The 16246-nt window shown below is 33.6% G+C and overlaps 1 protein-coding gene across 1 annotated transcript in view; it reads left to right on the plus strand.

The window, feature by feature from the left end:
* Positions 1-1465: 1465 nt before the first annotated feature.
* The window catches only part of LOC113508529 (CD151 antigen-like), a 145280-nt gene continuing 130499 nt past the window's right edge, over positions 1466-16246 (plus strand). Inside the window, exon 1 of the mRNA XM_026891630.1 lies at positions 1466-1738. The gene's annotated coding sequence lies outside the window, so the exon portion shown is untranslated. The remainder of the gene's footprint in view (positions 1739-16246) is intronic.

Below are 16246 nucleotides of genomic sequence, written 5' to 3' on the forward strand. Positions count from 1 at the left end.
AAGGAAGGAAACACTAAATTTAGAATTTAGAAGTTTAGGACCATCCTCCAATTATCGAAGGATCTCATTTAGGGATCTATAGACTGGAGATCTTGAGTCCTCAGCAGCAAAGATCTTAGGTTTTAATCAATAGTTCAATACAATGGGAATGAGATTGGAAAATTAGCATTCGAATACGTCATTAGATAGTCTTAGAACGGAGTTCGGATTCTTAAGGCTCAGCTGAATTTGTCTATCAAGAAATCAAAATAAGTGAAGGAACAACATTCAAGAGCTACTCGTAAATTAAAAAGCGTTACATTTAATATTACAGTACTTAATATAATCAGTTTCATAATTAATACAAATATTAAACATTTTTCCGAGTTTTTTGGTGTAGAGGTGTTTGTTGTAAGGGTATCTCGCAAACCATGACTGTCCCAATTCCTTTCAAAAAGAATTGGAACTTTTACAATGCAGCTAGCACGGATTCTTCTAATTAAAAATATCAATTCTTGCTGCAATCGGACTCATACTAAGGATATCGTACAAATGTACTGAAAATAAAAGAATAAAAAAAATTGGTGATCCAACGCACAACAATACCAATGGATAACAGCTTTTGATCGACACGCTACAAAAAAAATCTACGTTAAACCTAAGCTGAAAACGAGCCCATACGTTCAAACCGATTCTCCAACAGGCTTTTTGGTCCGAATCAACTTCATCAACTGGATTTGCAGTGTAATGAGCGATTACGGCACAACAATATGACTATTTATTTATATTCTGAAGGCGTTGTGTTGGTAAACAATCGACTTAATTACGAATGTAACGACATGTGCTCGTCATTCCTCATTGTAATTTAGATACGTGAATAACTTCATTATTTCCTTATCTTTAATAACGATCTTTATTCTTCGCACAAATTAAATTTGAAACTCATCAGAAAGTATTTATGAACAAAACCTGTAGCGCATAGATTGTAATTATAGAACAGTTGGGTATAACAAAGTTGAATTAAAAAATCACCCTCCGGCTTTCAAGTTCGTTGAATCAACAGTCAGTCGGGAAATGGAACACGATTTCGGATTGGCCTAAAACACACTTAATCTTTTAACAGAACTTGTTAATTTAACTCGACTTGTTTTACATAACCCCTCCCAGGAATTGCCAAAGGAACTGTAACAGCCCTATATAGTTAGAAGCTAAGAGCTGAGCCTTTCAGAATTAGCTTGAATTAGTGAACCAAATGACCAGAGCGAGCAGGAACTTCCGAGCGCGCTCGCGTTTTCTACTGTTGACAGGATCTTGTCTACTACAATATCTATTTAAACGAAGAATTTCCCAATTATCTATCCATTGCTGTGAAACTACGGCTGTTTTGTGAACATGTGAAGTTCAACCAGCAATGTACGTTGTCTAATGCGTTGATTTCGGCACGTGTTAGTTGAGACCTTCCGCGGTAGATGCAGGAGTGGAGCTACGTAAGCCAGTCAGTACGGCGGCAACGCTCCGAGAGTTAATACGTGTAGTACGTATCACAAGGTTCCGATGCGATGTTTTTCGCGCCGATTTCGAATTCCCGTTGTTTATGTTGAATGATCCTTTAATGTGTTTTAGTTGAACGTATCGCACTGATATATTGGAGTTTGTGTGAATAGTGTTTTCAGTGAAGTTTTGTTTAAAAAGTTGTTGCAACTGAGAACTAGTTGGTTTTAACATAAATCAATTCCTTGAGATTTTCCTTGATTGTTAGGTAAGTGGCAGAAGACAATTGAATATTTTTAAATTAAACTCCAACTAGGTAATTGTAAAACCTTAGACGAATATTATTCAAATTAGCACTTAAAATAACAACCACGCAGAAATAAATATCAATTCACGAAAATATATTTTACAAGGTACAAAAATAGGTAACCATTTATAAAACGATAAAATACATTAACTCTTTCATCTCGTTTGAAGTCATAAAAATCGAGAACGGCTATAAAAATCGCTTATCTACACACGCTTTTAAACCATACCAACATAGCTTGTGTATGACATAAACACAGAACATAGTTCACACGCCCCATTAATTATATTAACTCTACAAATTAGCTGTCTAAAAAGTCTTGCTCCTATGCGTGAACAATCTCTGCAAAAACTCGTTATCTCGCAAAAACAGTTGATTTTACTTCATGACCGCGCACGGCCTTGCGTTGTAGTATTAAGTCACCGCGTTGCATAGTGACTCACAGTTAAACCGTATATAGGTATCGTGTAGCTCTCCAAACCTAGCACATAATAGTCATGCTAATTTGTTGTAAACGCAGTCTTAACATCTCAAGTACAAACAGATAGATAAATTAATATGTAATATGTATGTCATTCAAGGTCGGCTGCGCTGTTTATATTTAATGTATCTGTTCTTATGTAACTGCGGTCGTTTTCAAGAGTACGTTTCGTATTATTTATCTTGGCAGAATTACAGATGTTAAAAATTACTAAATATGATGACTTGTGGATAGATTCAAGCAAGAATACTGGTTTTATGATGCAGGTTCAAATTAGAGTAATTAGGCGAAAATAAAATTATATACCTTTTACGTCTGCTGATTAAACAAAAACTAGAAATAAATTTAGTCCATTTTGGTCGTAATTAATTTAAGAATTGAGCCAAGTACGAGAATACAATTAAAAAAACATCATAGTTTCGGAATCCCTGAGCGACAGATTAAAATTATATTGTTATATTGTCAAAACAGATTTACTTCTACTAATTGGACTCTACAAAACTATCAGGGTACAGCTCCTGAATATTTCGTTCACAATATATTTTGTTTTGCTTTAAGATTTATATAGAATCTTTTGGGATAAATAGAAACATTCATCATGGGTCGAAAAATATATTTATGACAGCACTGACTTTCCCACCAGAGATACGTATTTCATATTTTTTTATGATATCATGTCTTCATATTTTTTCAGTAGAGTTTTTATTTTGTTTAGAGATGGGAAAAAATTGTACGCATGGCCGCATGGGCGGGTGTGGCAGAAGAAGCATGAAAGTGGAATTAATTAATGATGCTGGAATGAGGTTTTTTGCGGCTTACGTGAGTTGCGACTGAATGATAGAGTCCAAAAAAGTGTCAAGAAACTGTAAATATATTTTGTTAAATAGTTAGATCGTCTCTTTTTATTTAATGTTATGGTATACCATATGAATGGAGTACTAGCAACAGAGATTGCTAATGGATGATCTGATAATGTCGTAACTATAACACTATAGTAGGTCTATTCGTATTGCATCTGCGTCACCTAGATGTCGACTGGTAGAAAATACTGAGTGAGTTACTTCAAATCAAATCAACTTAATTTAAAAACATGTATCACAACAAAGTTTCAATGTACAAAAAAAAATTAAACAATTTAAAGATTTCAAGCCTAATGTGATTTTTTATCTACGAATTTCCATATTATTAAGCGAAATGAATTAGAATTTTGACTCATCATGACTCAAACTTCAGGGTTATAAAAATAAAACATCGTCTTTAAATATGTGCATATAAAATGATAGTTATAACGCATTTACTAACGTAGGTAGACTATCAATCGATGTTAAACCTAGTCAAGGCACTCAAGAATAGACCAAAAAAGTCATAGAAATTATTTCGTAAAAATAAGATATTAGAACCAGAGGTTATCAACCCGCAGTTGGCAAGCGTGATGGTCGATGATCAAGCGTTTTCTATCATGGATATTAAGAGGCAGGTATTTTTAATAAATAAAACGATCTTCACACATCACTTGTATTTCTCGTATGCTCTTGGGTTAAAGCGGCACCCAATTACTGAGGCTCCACAGTCTGTCCATCCGTCTGTTATCGGACTGTATCTCAGGAACCGTGTAGATGAACATTTAATTTTTTTGAGAATATGTATTTCTGTTGATATACAAATACAAATACAAAAGATATAGTTCTGTATAACAATAAATACAAAAATGCAGATCGGACGATTAAGCGGTACGATAGTTATTACGGTAATAATTACCGGTAATATTGAGTACGGTAATGTTTTAACTTATTTATTTTTACGAAACCCTTGGTGTTAATAATAGAAATGTAGACACATTTTATCACTTGCATTTCAGAATATTTCAGTAATAAATTTCCATTCGAATTAATCCAATCGATTTAGAGTCCTCCCTATTGTTGTTGCATTTGCATTTGAAATTAGAACATCGGAAACATTAAACCTGCTCATATTTAAATTCATAGCATAAGATATAATTGATATTTAAATATAGAGTAAGGTTTAAAAGAGGTAGAGATTATCTAAGTTTTTATACAAAAGAATACTGGCAGGTAACAAAAAGAAAACATTTTTTTTAAAAATAACAAATGTGAAATGTCTAATATGGCTTCGTTTTAATTTAAAAATCAATCAGGCCAGTATAAATTATTTAATACTGGCCTGTCGCTGGTGATAAGAGCTGAAAATGCCTTATGACTATAATTCAACATTGACCACCTTGGGCCACACATATAGGTACGCAGAAAATAGTTAGACTTTATCTAGCATAACCTCAAATAATTAAAACAATGTAACATAGTTATAACTTATAGATTACGTTTGTAATTTACGTTCTATTAATCTAAATACAAGTTGTTTTTCTATTTTGAACCTTAATTATTAACAATAGTTTCGAATTTGCACTGAAGTATTAAATTAAAGTGCCGGCTTTATTGTTAACAATTTTCTTATCGATAGGGTAATTATAGTTAAACCTTATCCAACGCTATCGCGCTCCAAATAATTAAAGAGGTCTTGTTTTAAAATTAAAACAGTTTTTATTTTCTGTTTCTAGAAAGTATCATAAAATTTTATAATGAAGATGTATCTTACACTCTTAATTCTGTTAATTTATTTGCTTTGTGTGAGTGCTACTGAATTTAAATTATTTTTTAGTGTCAATAAAAAAAAAACCGTTTTGTTCATATGTGCATTGTTTTAAACAACACATTTGTATTCACACACAGATTATTGGTTACATATATAATTTTAATAACGAATATTCAATAACTTTAACGCTGCTTTTAATTTCATAGAATGTATCATAATTATCTAATAGTACTTATTCATATTATACAAAATAAAACAGAAACGTCCTTTGAACAAAATATGCTATCTATATAACGAAAGTACATTTGTGACACTTCTCTGTAGGTACATAACTCAGTGTAAATTATAATTTGACTAGAATAATACCGTAAACTAAATATTTTTTTTAATTAGGGCAACTAGACACGGTATTGCCCCAAAAGCCCGCACCTTTACGTATAAAATCTTCTACAATTGGGTCAGATCTTGTCAAGTGAGCACTTCACAACGTTTTGCGTACGAATTCCTTGAAATAACGCTATTCTTTTATTAAATGTTAGTTACGTAACTTAGCTAGATAGTCAGACTCCATTCTCTTAGCTTAGCAGAAAATGTACTGTTATAAATTATGCATAAAAAGTTTCAATTCAAACATTCGTATTTTATATTCTGCAACGCTGTTATATTTTTTATTCGTTCCAATTTTGAAATTTACAACTGGCCAGAAACTAACAATAAAAACAACTTACCTATCAGAAAATAGATTTTTTACAAAATATTACGCATAGTCCAGGAATAAGAACATACATTATACAGATGACAGTTGATTATTTTTCTCATTTACTCTGAAAGGGACCAGATTAATAATGTCTTTTACCTTAATCTCGGAGTGAATAAACATTTATTTTTACAAACAATATAAAGGCCTCGTGTGATAAAGGAGGTTACATCAAGACGGGAATCATGGCCTGGATGACTTTGCCTATAAACTTAAGCGCCCATTAAAAAGTTTAGCCTTTGTAAATACGAAGTTTGTGGGTAAACTTGCTCAGTCGGCGAGTTAGTGCGTCTCGGTTCTGACAACAAAATAACAGTTCCGCTCAGGGCTTTACTTTGATGCTGTTCTCCCCTGTTCCAAGGCCAGCTGTGCTATAAATACTCTACCTGCACTAGGCCTATACTACGAAGTGTTAAAGTTTAAATCAAAACTCATTTCGTTGTGCAAGCGAGATGGCGCTCTACATTTTCCATAGCGCTGTCTCTTTTCCACCAGTTTGACGCGTATAGGGTTCATGGTACCGGTACTGGAAGCGACGTGTCGTAAAGATGCTACTGTTTTTACAGCGGGCTCTGTTATGACAAATGTGTGTTCCTATCGTAAATAGGTGTCGTAAAGACTTATTTGGACAATGCGTGTATAATCAAGTTTTTTCGTTCCAAATATAATTAAATAATATTTTTTATCAGGCCTAGTTTCGAACGATTTTTTTAACTTACGCATATTTTTCCAAGGAATTTGATTACACGTGTTAATATTTGACCTTACATTTAACTTGAGCGATTCATATTTGAGAAAAATCGAAACATACGATACTCGCTATGAGAGAGAGATTACACGATCTACAAATAAACCATTATTTTACAAATAGAATTTATGAAAGATAAATGTTAACAAAACTCTAATTACCTCTGAACTCGTTCATGGTTTTTTGACAGGCACTTGGAAAGTTTGTTAATTTACAACGATATAACTGGCTGGTTTAATCCGATTATATTTAATTTACTTTAGCCGGTCATTAGCAGATTATATTTGAATAAAGAAATCCTGTTTTACCTTTTCAGAAGACATTTATAAAGTAATTACAAAATTGTTAATTTTCATTTAACAGTTATTTGTTGTTTGACCTGCGGCTAAAATTTTTCAACTTTAACTTTGAAACTAAGGCAGACGGTATATAAAATAATACCAGCCACTCCTGGGCGCATTCCTTTTCCAATTATATACGAAAGGTTTTGAGCGTTGGACCAATCAAAAATCATTGTACTTTTTTGTATAAGAAATATTAAATAAATCACCATGCTTGCTCAATGCAATTGGTGATTCAGATTCCATTACCTGGAATTCAGGTTTCAAATAAAGAAGGTACGTAAAACTTTTAAACTACTTGTCCGAGTTGGGATCGATCCTGCACCTCGTAGGTACAAATCCAGACATAGAACCACAAGACCACAAAGACTATTGAGAAGACTGCGTAGGCCTACAATATAGACTTATTCATTATCATGTATGTACTATAAGTTAACTTATATTGTATAATATGTGTACATACCCGTTAAAATTAATGACGTAAAACGAAATTATCCAGCATAAGATAATTCTGGAGGCAGATCAAAAGACTTAGTTCCTTGATCATTATAATTGACTTTGTGTAGTTGGGTGGCAAGAAACCTTATTGGAGCGAACCTTCTTGGTGTATGACTATAGGCATAGTGTGCTTTGTTTCAGCAAGAGATTATTTTCTTTTTTTTACTTTTTAATTGTGATGTTGTAATTGGCCGGTAATAAAAAGTTTAAATTAAGATAAGACCACGAATTTGAAACTGCAAAATAAATACATTTTGTTTTTTATTTTATAAATTAAAATTAATCGCGGTAAAAACATAAGGAAAAATTAAAATGAAGTAGATTTTTTTAACTCGGAATCTTTTGACCATATTCGTATTTTATATTCGACACCCAATTCATATATCTTACATATCTACTCAATTTTCCCACGATAAATAAATTTTCTAGTCAATAAACAAAACGAATTCTTTTACCAAGGATCAACGGATGCGATATTCTCGGGTAGAGAGCCATCGAATTATGTAAAATATGGAACATGAAGTGCTAAGTTACTGGATATTAGCCGCTGGAGAGCACATTTAGAGCTGAACATACCACGGAATATTAGGTATAGAATCTGTTAGGACTATTTGCGAGTAAAAGCTTCGTTTTTCTGAAAGTGATTGTAACTGAATTTCAGAGAAAACCAAAAAAGTGCTCCGGTTTAAGAATAGTGTTTTCTATAGCTAGCTATTTTGTAAGCATGTAAAATTTGAAATTAACTATTATATTAATATCTTTTCTTAAACGACACTCTGTCCTTGAGGTTTTAATAGCTAGTCCATAAATCACCAGTCCATATAATAAATTAAGAAAAAAATAGCGCAACTCCTAAACTTTATTTAAGTTTCTTCTACCCAATACTTAGTATTTAAAATACCTATTACCTATATCCATACAAATACTATACGGATAAGTACTCACTAGTAAATAAACAAGCATTGTTCCACTCAATACTTCAACTCGAAACGTTTTGAATACAGCACACGTGACCGATAACTCAGCCGGCTCCGATAAGGCGTTGAATAATGCTACGTACATTGTTAACTAACAAATGCACAAGTTTTGGCTATCGTGCCGGATTGCAGCCGGATACGGAACGAGGTTGACCGTTCCGGTTTTCTTTGCCGGCTACGGTAAAAGTTATGTTGGTGTTGAGAAAATGGGTTTGTGTTTGAGGATCTTCTCGATATTTTGAAAAGCTTGTAATATATTGATCAAATAATATTTAATATTTTTTTTATTTTTCTGGTGTATACTGTTATGGTACTAGGCGACTTTCTTAAAAGCTTATATCTTTTTATTCTCATGGAAAGTAAAACTGGTAGCAAAACGGCGGGAGTGCTTTTTTTTTGTTGCCGGCCAGTTTTCTCTGTCACATTCTATTTTTAAATGGAGAGTTGACAAATGATATGGACATTGGTGAAAAACCAATATGCAAAAAAAGGAGTTTGCGAACTTAAAGTGTGAAAATAAATAAAATCTTATTGAATTCCGCAATCATATGTTTTTACAAAATATCGACACAATACATGTCTACAATATAAACAAGTGCGAGTCGGACTCGCGCACCGAGGGTTCCGTACAAACCTGCAAGGTTTATAAAGTTCGTTCATTACGACAATCGAGTCATATAAATATATATTTTGAAATGTAACTAAAAATTTATGGTTTTCGTAATTTTTCCTTTATCTATGCTATAAGACGTTGCTTCGTACCAAATTTCAAGATTCTGAGTTCACGGGAAGCACCCTGTAGGTTTTGATTCCCTTGCAAGCGTCGAAAATTTGCGGCATAAACGGCTGTATCTTTTGACTGCGTTGGCTTAGAAGTTTGATTTTTTCACAGCTTCAAGGGACAGTATTTCAGCTTCATACCTCCACGCGTTCCCGCGAAAAAGGGTCTTGACAGACGGACGGACGGACGGACAGACGGACGGACGGACAGACGGACAACAAAGTGATCCTATAAGGGTTCCGTTTTTCACTTTTGAGGTAGGGAACCCTAAAAAGACAACATTTTATTTTGTATGAGGAAAACTGAAACTTTTTGTTTCGTCTATAATCGTGTGATATCAAGTCAACTACCTACACAAAGGTTTCTTAGACGGAAAATGTAACATCTCTTTGAAGAAGTTTACCGGCTCTTGTAACGTAAGCAATAAATACTTCAAAAACAAATAGATATTATTTATGTAGTTTAAGTCTGAGAAATAGGAACAATTTGTTCTGCGCTCCACTGGAAGAAATAAGTGTTGTAACCTTAATTCGTTAAGAATATAAATTTTATACATATAATATGTATAAAAACATTTTTCTTATGCATATTATATTCTTCACATAATTATGTTCTGGCCATTTAGACTAACTAAATGGCCAGAACATTCTGTTTACAAAAATTGACGTTTGTGTAAAAATATCTTAGTTCATAATAATTAATGATTCTTGCAATAGAAATACAATATATTCGATTATCATCTAAATATCATACCTTATTTCTACCAATACCTTTAGTTATAAGGAACTCCTTTTCCCCGTATCTTTAATTTCCGAAATCCTTACGCTTTATCTCGATCGTAATTTCTTATTGCGTTCGTTTTCAGCAAAATATTTTCTCGGAAAGCCAAAAGGTAAGTTGAATCTATCGCTATCTTCTAATATCTTTAGCCTATAATAAATTCCGGGGTAACATAGAAGGTATAAATAAAGGTATTTTTTCACCGTATTGTGTTAGAAACTATAAAGATGAGCTGACATATATAAACATGGAATAACGTACATAGATATTATTCCACAATGTTTTGTTAGTCACAAAAATGAGTATTAAATACAAAGTAGGTACCTAATTTTATCCGAAAAGAGAAATAAGACTAAGATTGTCTTTCCAATATTAATAAATAATGGTAATATGAACTGTTCTTCCACAAAATATATAAACACACTTATACAATACGGATAGACATTATATTTCCCGTATATTAATAGTTAATAAGAAACTATGTTATTCTGCCGACATGATATACTGCAAAACTTTCCGTTGAGATTTAAAATATGAACGAGTTCGGCAGGAAAAGTTCCAAGTTTAAAATTAATGAATTAAGTTGTCTATTGTGTTTCTAAATTACTTATGAAATGTTAGAAGCTATCCGTCTTCCCTCTGAAGTTGGTGAGGAATATTAGGAGACTGAAAACAAGAGAAAATCATTTTCATAATAAGATATTCATCGTCATCTTCCTCTCTTACTGACAAGATTTATGGTGTCACGACTTTTGGGCGGCTTGTAAAACAAAAGGCGTGCTTCAGATCAGACTAAAAGTATTTTTTAGAATTAACAGCAAAATTATTGTCATAAGTATTTTCTATTTATTAAAATCAACATTTATAATTTTCCTTTGAATAAAAAAAAACGATAATGTGTGATTTGGACTCGCAACAAATATATTAGGAGAAAAATATATTTTTTTTACAAAGGATACTTAACCGCGACTTTTATTTTTCAACTTTTTGGCTATCACGGTTCATAGGATACAGCATGGTGGTGGTCGGGAAGACGGACGGAAATTCGGACAAACATTGGTGCCTCAGTTATAGACTTCCAATTCGAACCTTAAGTTGTGGAATCCTAAAAATCATCTGATTTATTTATTTATTTATTTATTTATTTATTTATTTATAGGAAAGCTTACAGACAAATAATCAGTAGAATAGGTATTACATAGATACACAAATTGCTAATTATAAGCTTCCACATATTAATAAGCAAGCACCATTTAACACAAAATAAAGGGGAATGAAAGGGGAAGGGAATAAAGGGGGAACAGACTAAAAGGTCATGTGGTAAATATTACAATAGTTCGACACTGCTATTAACTGCCCACGTTTAAACTGAAAAAAATAAAAATGCTCAGTTTAAGATCAGTTCAACCGATAAAGTAGCTATGGGTCATCTGCCTTCTAATTGAGCTAGCGTTTGTGCAGAAAATATCAATGTCAGAACCTTGCGAAAGATCATTAAAGCTTCTAGCAGCTCGCATGAAAAAGGAGTTGCCTGCATAATTAGTAGATGAAAAAGCTATATCCAATACTGGCCGCTGCCTAAGTCCTATCGGATTAGTGCGGAGCCCTATGTTAGACAATAACTCAGGACAATCAATGGTGCCATTTGCAATATTAGTCAAAACACAAATATCATTAACTTTACGTCTGTATTCAAGTGGCAAGAAGTGATAGCGTCTACATCTGTTTATATAACCATTTGTTGTCTGACGAGCTCTGTAGTCCAGGTAACGCAAGAATCTTTTTTGAATTCCTTCAATGCGATTTATGTAAACCAAGTACTGGGGATTCCATACCTGTGATGCGTACTCAAGATGACTGCGTACGTAAGAACAGTACAATATTTTAATTGTTTTTAAGGAACGAAAACAGGCTGAGGTTCTTAATATGAAGCCAAGAGCTTTAGAAGCTTTATTGACGATGTAATCTACATGTTTGTCAAACAGTAACTTACTGTCCTGGATAACTCCTAGGTCCTTAATATAAGTTAATTTATTAATTACTTGATTATTAAGCGAATAATTATAAGAAATGTTTGAATTAAGCCGCGAAAAACAGACATACGTGCATTTGGATACATTTAATTGGAGTTTGTAACGCTTACAATAGTCTGCAAATCTGTTAAGATCTTCTTGTAATTCCTCAGAGTCCGACAAACTACGTACAGCTTTCAAGATTTTCATGTCATCCGCATACAGTAATATGTTGCTATACTTGAAGCAGGATTTTATGTCAGCTACAAATATTACAAACAAAAGAGGACCCAGGAGTGAGCCCTGAGGTACACCAGATGGGATGGTACACCATCCTGATTTGTAACCATGAAGAACTACAGCCTGCGTCCGATTCTCAATATAAGAGCAAAACCAACGATACAAGTCACCATGCATACCAACTGCGTGTAGCCTCTGCAAGAGCATACGATGGTCGATTCTGTCGAAACACTTACTGTAATCAGTATAGATAACGTCTGTTTGCACTCTATGTTGCATATGTTTTAAAATAAAATTAGTCGAAAGAAGCAGATTAGATGTGGTGGATCGCGCGCGAAGAAACCCATGTTGCTCGTCACCAATGCAAACTCGTACAGCCGAGTATAACTGATCGTATACTATTCGTTCTAAGATTTTGGCAAAGAGACATAATTTCGAAATAGGACGATAGTTCGCAACATTCGACTTGTCGCCTTTTTTCAAGACTGGTGTTATATAAGCCGATTTCCACATTTTTGGAACCACGCCCTCATTTAAAGATCGAGTAAACAATATACATATCGGTATAAGTAGACTATTTGCACAATTCACAATAAATATCGGTGGTATGTTGTCAGGTCCACCGGATTTAGTGAGATCTATTTTTTTTAATAATGAAAGAACTGTTTCGGCTGACACTTGTATGGAACTAATAGAATTTACACTGGGGCATGTTTGTTTGGACTCACTAGGCTCCGTGTTAGTGGGGTCAGGCTCAACGAACGTAGAATGAAAGTACTTTGCGAATAAGTTACTGATATCCTCACCGGAATCAGCAACCTCTCCCTGATAGTGTAATATGCTAGGAAACGAAGACTTGTTTTTTCTATTTTTCACAAAAGACCAAAACGACCTTGGGTTATTAGCAATAGAGGATTCTACGTTAAGCATATAGGTATCAAAGCATTCTTGTTCCATCTTGATAGCTCTCTTGCGTAGCAGAGTGAACGCATTATAGTCTGAGAGGTTGCCGTATAGTTTATACTTAGAGTGATATTTGTATTTTTCTTTAAGGACTTTAATCAGAGCTCGATTGTACCAGGCTGGGTGGGACGATGCTTTAAGTGACTTAGTGGGTATATATTGATCTCTTAACGCATACAGCTTCTCATAGAATAATTTTACGGCCCGATCAAGTGACTGAGTAGATAGTAACTCATCCCAGTTCACCTGATCAAGATCCGATCGAATAGCTTCATAATCGCCCTTATAAAACTGGTATTTAGTCATACTTTTTATTTTTAACATGTGCAGTTCAACAAAGTCAGCCTGAATAATCAAAGGTTTATGATGCATGTCAATAGGTAATGCAAGTGGCTCCTGACACTCCTCGACAGATACGTTACCATTTGAAAAAACGAGATCCAGTAGCCTACCGTTTGCATTACGGGTACCGTTATATTGCGACAGACTACAGGTATTTATTGTGTCAATAAAATGCGTAAGCTGTTGGCCAGAAAAATTAATAGGAATAAGATCAGAACCACTATTGTTAATCGACCAATCTATATGATCGCCAAAGTTGAAATCGCCTGCTATTAGAAATGTATCTGTCAAGTGCGTCATCATTAAATCGTTTAGTTTCTTTGTGAAATTGTCCAGCTGTGTGTAATATGAATTACCTGCATTTTCGGCACAAAGATAAAGAGCGCAAATATGAATGCTGTAACTAATTGACGGTTTGGTCCTTTTTAACACTATTGATATCCAAAGGTCCTCAGCAGAGCTGCACCAGTCCGACCTATCTACGACCGTCAAGTCTTTCCTAACCGCTATTAGGACACCGCCTCCCCGTGTTTGAGATGTTCGACAATAATCACGGTCACGTCTCCACACTAAATACCTCCCGTCAAATAGCTCACTGTTATTCACACTGTCCACTAACCACGTCTCAGTAAATATTATTACGTCATAAGAATTTAAACATATGTTCCTGTACAAGCCGAGCGTTTTCGTACGCAATCCACGCACATTCTGATAGTAGATATTTAGATTTACCATTTTTTTCTTTTAACAATAACTAATATCAAACATAAAATAATAACCACAATATGCAACAATGATATACGGCGCACAGTTATTGAAAACTTAACAGAAATATTATAATAACTGCAGTGAATTACACAGCAGCAGGTAGAAAGCAAAATAATGCATGCAAAATAATCCACACACAGAAATACACGGTGACCCATAATTATCAAGCTTTATGGGTATTTAATTATTAAGTAATTTCCAATAGAACGCTCTATTTAAAACTTGTAATTCACTTACGAACTAACTTCGTAGACGGCGGTTATGCGCCACAAGTATAGTTATTGCTTAAGCAAACACGTGTTGAAGTTCAGAGTTCAATTAGTGCCCGCCGGCGAGCGCGGTATTGATACTAAATTGTGTTAGCATACAGATTTACTAGGGCTTATCTTCTTAGGCTGACATACAATACTTGATGGTGATATCTAGATATGGTGGGAAATAGGGGGGAGAATAAGGCAATTTATACATAGAGTATTTACTTAAATGTAGAGATCAATTGTCTCTCTTAGTTTTTAATAAAAGTTTAGTTTGATATACAATTAATTGTAATAAAATAGTATTTCGTAGGTATTATGAGTTTTCATAAAGCCATTTTTGTGCTGATATTTCATAATTCTATCACGATAGTTTACGAGTATTGAACGTTGGCACTGAAAAGATATGGGGATCTTTCAACGCAAAAATGTTTTTGTAAAAGGGAGATGCCACTCTACGCAAAGTAGCCTGCTGTCACTCTCCCACAACTAAAATACACTCATATTAAGACTTAATATACTTACATACTTGTAAGTAGAAACAACTAGCATTGGCACCTATGTAACAAAAACTAAAAACATTTGAATAAAACCCTAATTCTGAGACCATTTTAAGCGTGATAGGAATTCATTAGCATATACACTGCTCCTTTTAAAAGTCCAATGCTAACTAGGCGCTCGTAAGCTGCGCAATGAATATAACATTGCGAATACTGTCGCATTACGTTTGTTAATGGTAGTGCCGTATGTGTGTGAGCTTATCACTTGCATGTAGGCGATGTGTTTTAGTGTTTGTGACGTCATCTTGTTCCTACTTAGTAGTTAGCCTTTTTAGTCAATGTAAGAAGGTTAATTGTGGGCGAAACCTACTTTGGTTATAAAAAAACTAAAACAACGTTTTAAAAAACAGAAGGTATCCAAAATCTAAACCTTTGTTAAAACTTACTTTAAGTTTAACTTTTCATATCTAGATATTTATTCGATTCAGGTTTTTTTGAAAAACTTTTGTCCCTAGTCTAGCAAGCACATTTTCAAGTGGGATCGTTTAAAAAAACAGCACTTAATAAACTTAATTAAGCAAAAAAAAAACAAAATTCACTAACTGACAGAAACAAAATTATAAATTTTGCAGCCCTAAATTTAGTAACAGATGGGTCTTTATTGTACCTCTCTCAAAACTTTATAATTTTGTAATAATCTATTTTTATCATGTCATCTATCAAATAATATTCATCTTTATAAAATATTGAATGCCATGCATGAATTAAATGTTTGTTTAGTAACTAACGAAGTTTAAAGTGATTGAATATCATAAGTAACGAGCAGGTACTACTATGCTAAAGAAAATGTTAAAAATGTTTGCTAGCTTTAAAGAAAATGTTGATATAAAACAACAAATGTGCCTGTTGCAATACAAAGTTCACAACTGCCGAACTCTACATCTCTACATATACGAACAAAAGCTATTTAAAAAACCGGGGTAACTCCAATAAATCCTTACATTTCAATTCCATTTATTCTAACACAAAATCCCACTTAAACACTCCCAAAGGTCACGTTATTTTCTGATGAGCGATGCCAATGTACCGCGTGACGTCATCGAGCGGATACCTCCTTCTTATATACCAGAGATCTGTGATAAAGTATTTTGTAGGATTGTTTTTGGAATAAAAATAAATATACATACTTTAGTCAGACATATGTAGTATGTTTTTTTTTACGTAAAAAAGAAGTTAAGATTATTTTTGACGAGATTTTTTTTTAAATAGGTGCGAGTATACCAGAACAAAAAATGATTGTAAAGAATGCTAAACATAAATAATCATTGGCAATTTAATGACATACCAAAATTAAAAAAGATAAAGTCCAGATAGTTTGCTCACCATATTAAAACCACAACATATTTGAACCGCATTT

The sequence above is a fragment of the Trichoplusia ni genome, chromosome 2, assembly GCF_003590095.1.
Source record: "Trichoplusia ni isolate ovarian cell line Hi5 chromosome 2, tn1, whole genome shotgun sequence".
NCBI classification, from domain to species: Eukaryota; Metazoa; Arthropoda; class Insecta; order Lepidoptera; family Noctuidae; genus Trichoplusia; species Trichoplusia ni.